The following is a 6,000-nucleotide window of genomic DNA, read 5'->3' as shown; positions in this document are numbered from 1 at the left end:
ACTCCGAATTAACATGATTTAGTATTTATAACTTCCGCTGGACAGAACTTACGATGTTCCTGGGAAATCGTGTCTGCCATCGGGCTATTTTTAGAGCCTATTGTCAGCCCTGACAGGGTTCTTCTAGATATGTCTTGGTTGACGGGGGGAGCGTGAGATTCGTCAGGGTCTCGAGAGAGGCAGGGGTGCCCAGCCCCCTCTCCACAGGACTGGCGTGGTCCTGGGCCCCTTTGATCCTTAGCCTGCCCACTGCCCAGGACTGGTCTTTTTTTTCTTTTTTGGCTGCGTTAGATCTTTGTTGCTGCGCGCGGGCTTTCTCTAGTCGCGGCGAGCGGGGGCTACTCTTCGTCGCGGTGCGCGGGCTTCTCATTGCGGTGGCTTCTCTTGTTGCGGAGCAGGGTCTCTAGGCGCGCGGGCTCAGTAGTTGTGGCGCACGGGCTCGGTGGTTGTGGCACGCGGGCTCGGTAGTTGTGGCTCATGGGTTCTAGAGCGCAGGCTCAGTAGCTGTGGCGCACGGGCTTAGTTGCTCCGCGGCATGTGGGATCGTCCCGGACCAGGGCTCGAACCCGTGTCCCCTGCACTGGCAGGTGGATTCTTAACCACTGAGCCACCAGGGAAGCCCCCAGAACTGGTCTTTCTGGAATACTTGTTGCATGCCCAGCCCGGAGGTGGGACCTGGGGGAGGCGGGAGGGGGCGAGAGGCTGGGAGCCCACCGCATTGTCAGGGGATCAACCACTTGTGTGAGGGCTCTGGGGAAGGTGGGCTGGTGGGGTAGCTGAGTCTCAGGGAGGGGCCGAGCAGGACTGAGGCTGGGGTGCAGGAGGGTCCCACGGTCAGGGAGGGGCTGGGAGTGGTGTAGAGGGATGGAAGGGGGTGATGGAGTAGGCCAGGGGTGTCCCAAGGGTCTGAGAACAGCCTCCTCTCTTTCTGGGTCCCCAGGGGCTGCAACTCCTTTTGGGGGTCCGCAGGGAGGACCCAGGAAGGGGCTCCTTCTCCGCCCCAGAGCCAGGCCAGCACCGGCCCTGCGGTGGGTGAGGGAGACGGAGAGAAGGCTGTGGGGCTTGGCCTGTGTTTCGTCTGGTGGCAGAAACGCTGCGTGGTCCTTGTAACTCCCTGGACGATGTGGAGGATGGGCCCCCGCGCTGTCACCCTGCAGACAGGGGTGGGGGGTCAGGGGTGGGAGCTGGGCCCCGAGCAGTGCTTACACCACCTGCACCGTAGCCCGGCCCCACCCCTGCTCACAGACAGCTGGGGCCCATGTCAGCCACTGATTCCCTAGTCAGGGCCTGCCCTCCGCCAGCCTGGTTAGTGCTGGTCCGGTTGCCCGTCCAGTCCTGGGAGCTGCAGACCACCCTGTGGCCCTCAGGGGTGGGTCTGTTGCCGCCTGGAGACCCCGCGGGGCCGCCCCGCCCCTCCGGTCCTGGCTCTGAATGCTCTAAGGGCCCCCGCGGAGGGCCGGCGCTCTAAGTGTCTCTTAGCCTTGGAGTGCGGAGATGTACTTCGTTTGAGTATTTAACATCGCCTCTCATTCCTAAGGTAAACAAGGGAGATTTAGCTTCACAGTGGCTGGGACTCTCGCAGGCTCTCGACGGGCCCCGGGCCACAGCGCAGGAAAGCGCTCGGAACGTGACCTGGGGAGCGGCTGCTTCTAAGCCACGTGCAGGCCGGAAGCGGATGGGCCCAGTATTTTAGTCAGGAAGGTTCACGGGGCTGGGCTGGCGGGCCTTAAATCTTTCTCCAGAAAATCCTGGCACGGCTTCGAGGAGAACCTCCCGGTCGTTAGCAGGCGGCACGCGCTGGCTCAGAGCTGTTGATTTAAGGAGGCTGCCCTCTTAAGGGTTTTCTGTGTTTCGTTTAAAAGCTTCAGAGAGACACATTACCCTCTCCCTAACCACCGGGCCGTGACTTCAGGGCTCTGGACTCTGTACTGAGGGACCCAGAGGGGCCCTCGCGGGGCGACTGTCCCCACCCCATCCTTCCGGAACCCAGCAGGGGGTCACTGAGGGAGGCCCCCAGAGCCATTCGTCTCAGTGAATTTTGTTCCCACGTGTCAGGGACGGACTTCTGGACTTGGCTAAGGAAATCACGCCACCCACTGCGACCAGAGCCAAGGGTTGGCCTCCCCGCCCAACCCCCAGGCTCTCTTCTGTCCCTTTTCCCCCGAGCCCTTGCCCCCAAGGGTGAGAGATGGGCCAGTGGGGGCCACGATCAAACTGAGGACCGCTGCCCGTCCTCCACGGGGACGCCAGCCCAGTGCTCAGCCCCAGGGGCCCGTGGGACACGTCTTGCTGGCCTCAAGTTGGCCCGTGCCCTTGGGTGACCCCTGAGTTCTGCCTGGGGTGGGGGGCGGTCAGGCGGTGCCCCATCAGACAAGCTCCCCGGTGGGGAGGTGGGAGGGCTCCTGGCTGGCGGGCCCAGCACTGTGGGCCCCTCCCACACTCTTTTGGCTACCACCTCCGGCCCATCTTGGACTTGCTGGAAGGACTCCTGTGCGAGGGACACAGCTGGGTCCTGGCCCAGGGTCAGCGGTCCTGGCTGCCCCGCATGAAGGGTTTTGGGGTATGTCCTTCAAAAGCTTTGGGAAAACTCACCTTCTTTCCCGGCAGCAGGGGCTCTGTCACTCCCCGCCACTCCCTCCGCAGGCCAAAAGGGCCCGGGTGTTCCTTGGGCCTCCCTGCCCCCAGTGTCGCCCCAGGGACGCATGCCCCAGGACAGGCCACCAGGAGCGGGGGCTGTGTGGCTGCCGGGCCCGAGGGCGCTCGGGGTCAGGGGTCAACGTCGCACTTTGTCCTCTGTCTCTCTGTGTCCGTCTCCACGCTGCCCCTCACGGCCTCATTCCTCTCTCCCCGGAGGGGTGGGCAGCCTCGCCGCCCTCTGTGCACGCGGCCTGCGGTGGCTGTTCCTGCCACCAGCGTCTCCCAGAGGTCAAGGTCAAGGGTCCCTGCCCGTGGCCGTGTTCTGAGGTCCTCTGAATATTAAAAAGCAAAGAAATGCCAGAACTGAACTTGAAAATTGTGTAACCGTGAGCCGCTTGGCCCATTTCACACACAGGAGACACAACTCAGAAGTAATTAGCTCAGAGGTCAGATGTGAAGCTCTCGGAGCACGGTGGGGCCTCCTGCACCTCCCCCGCCTGGAGTCAATTCCAAGCTTCTGGGAACCAGAATCCAGCCTGATGCAGCCTGGCCAGTGTCCACAGGCCTTCTGGGGCGAGGCCTGCCGGCCGTGTGGCACCCTGAGTGGCCCCTTCCTTTCCCGGTCCCTGCACACGGCTGTCCGGGCCTGGGAACACCCAGGGGACACGGCAGGGCCCCTCCAGCCCGCCCGGCCCCCCGACCCAGGACAGGCACGGGGTCTCAGCCATGTGAACGGGCCCTGGCGGTGGGGGCCTCAGAGGGTGTGACTCCAGCCCACAGGGCAAAGGCAGGTGGTCTGGGTGGTCCGGGAGGAGCGGGGCTGCAGCCTCACACCCTCCTCCCACCCTGAGGGCAGGCAGACCCTGGGCCGCGCTTCCTGGAGCCCCTTGCCCGTGTGCGCAGTGCCCCAGTGGTGTGGGGTGAAAGCCGGCCTCCACACCTCGACCAGGACAGCCCCCGAGAGTCCTGGGTGCCGGAGGTCCTGGGGGATGGGGCAGGGCTGACTCCTCCCCTCCCCGCTACCCCCAGGCGTCTGGGAGCATGGCCGTCGTGCATCGGGCCCCAACAAATCCTCCTCTGGGGGCGTGCTTCTGGGGACCCCCCTCCCCCAGGCCCCCCGGGGACCCCACCTCACCCCCTCTGTCCCTGTCCCTGGCATCCTCAGCAGGACGGAGAGCCCCGAAGGGTGACAGAGACAGTCAGAAGCCCGCCACCCCCAGGGTGGGTGGATGGGCTTTGTGGGGGGCCGTGACTTGTCAGCCCGCCCCCAGAGCCAGCGGGGGCCAGGCGCACGGTCCACCCGTGTATTTAGTCCTCCATCTCTGGGCGTCGGCCGGGCCCTGGGCTCATTGCCGGACACGGGGGACGGGCTGGACGAGGCCCTTGCACTCAGGGGAGCTGCTTCTAGTGGGTGAGACCAAGGGGGCACGGGAATATTCAAATCTGTGGTTACGGGATGGGCGAGTGCCAGGAAGGCCGCAGGGTGCGCAGGGGAGAAGCACCGGGCGCGGGGCCCCTGCCTGGAGTGGTGTGGACGAGCAGGGCCTCTCTGACCTTTAAGGTGAGGACGGACCGACGAGAAGTGACTGGCCAGGGCGAGAGGCAGCCCTGTCAAGCGGGAGGCCGTCTGGGGCAGTGACCACCGCCTGCCTTGCCCAAGTCCCCGTGGGGAGAGATGTACGTGGGTTCTGGGCTGGTCTCCGGGAGGGCCAGGCCCCCAGGGGGCCTAAGATGGTCCCCACCTGTCCTGGAGTGCCCCCCCCCCGACTCGCCCTCCCATGCGGCCTCCTGCGGGTGTCCGCTAAGGCCCACCGTGCACGAAGAGGCAGTGATGCTGGCAGGCAGGGCCGGCCACGGAGACCCCGCGGAGGGTGACTTTGTTGTCCTCTTCGTGGTTATAAAAGCCGACGCGAAGAAGGTTCGGGGAAAAAACATTAGAATAAGTCGTAATTGTCAAACACTCTTTAAGGGCTCACCACATACGTTCCCTCGGCCATTTAACGGATCCCCTCTTGTGGGTCATCTGGGTCGTTCTGTGACAACTCTGCCTGGTGGAGATCTGTGGATTACGACCCTCCTAGAACAGCCCGAGGAAGGCTCTGTGGAGGAGGGGGCTTCAGGGGTCTCGACCCCTGGGTACCACGTCACCGGTTAGGCGCACAGGAGGAAGGCGTCACAGTCAGAGGGAACGGCACGTGCAAAGACCCAGAGATGTGATGTGTCTGGATGCTGGCAGGGGTCCCCGTACCCAAGAGTGGATGCAGGTGCCAGGAGAGGGGCCCTGGGGCCACCAGGCGGTTGTGGCTGGGCCATCTGTGCAGTTGCTGGGGCAATAGCTGGGCCGAGTGTTTGGAAGCAAAGGAGAAACAGGCCCAGATTTGCATCATGGCAAGTCTGAGCTCCAGGCCAAGCAGAGGGGTGCGGGATTCGCTGCGGCAGTAATTGGGTGGGCGGGGTGGACGGAGAGGAGGGCCGAAGCTCGGGGTTTTCCGGGAACCAGGGGGAGCAGGGTCTAGCAGCACGGGGGGCGCAGGTCTCAGGGGCTGTGACGTCCAAACAGGAGGTCCCCCCGGGCCGCTCCGCACAAGAGCAGAGGTTGTCCTTGGCCCGCTGGCTCGTTGGCAGTGGGGAAGGCGGGCTGTTGGCCGGAGAAGGAGAAGGAAAATCCAGATTCCTCAGTGTGTCCGGGCCCAGAGTCCAGTGTGGACGCCTGCTCTGGCCTCCCGTCCCCCCACCCAGCCTCCTCCCTCCCCCAGGCCCCAGCGCGGCCAGACGCCGTCCCCCCGCGGTGCCGAGAACCCTTTATCAGATAATAAATAAGGCGGCTGGAGCCGTCCGTGTCAACATCTTGGCGGGCCTCGCAGGGCACTGCAGGGGGGGCTGCCCGCCGTGGCTTCCACGTAGCCATCGAGGGCCGGCCACCCCCGCCCCGGCTCCAGCGGGACGGCGGGGCTCACCGGCCCCCACTTCTCTGGGGTGGGTTCAGCCCCTACCGAGGTGCGTGAGGGGAGGACGGGGCACCCCAGGGCCTGCAGCCTCACAGCCGCAGGGGTGCCGGGTCTCTCTGGCCTCCTTTCTTCTCTGCTGAACGGGGGTCCACGTGGGGGCTGGGAACGGGGAGCCCGGTCATCCTCTTGCTGAATGCCTGTCCACACAGCCTGGCGCACAGCCGCCCCGAGCCCTGTGACCTGCCCACGGACTTGTGGCAGAGGGAGGGCGGGGGGGACCGCACATCCGTTGCCCCGTCCCCGAGCCTGCTGGCCCCCCGAGCTTAGTGGCAGAACGGCCTGTCTTTGATGCTGGTGACAGCAGCAGCTGGTCTTCCCCAAGAAAGGTCCTTACTTGGTCAAATAGAGTCGGTAA

This window comes from Physeter macrocephalus, chromosome 14 (assembly GCF_002837175.3).
Source record: "Physeter macrocephalus isolate SW-GA chromosome 14, ASM283717v5, whole genome shotgun sequence".
In the NCBI taxonomy this organism is placed as follows: domain Eukaryota; kingdom Metazoa; phylum Chordata; class Mammalia; order Artiodactyla; family Physeteridae; genus Physeter; species Physeter macrocephalus.
Note: the sequence above shows the minus strand (reverse complement) of the source record.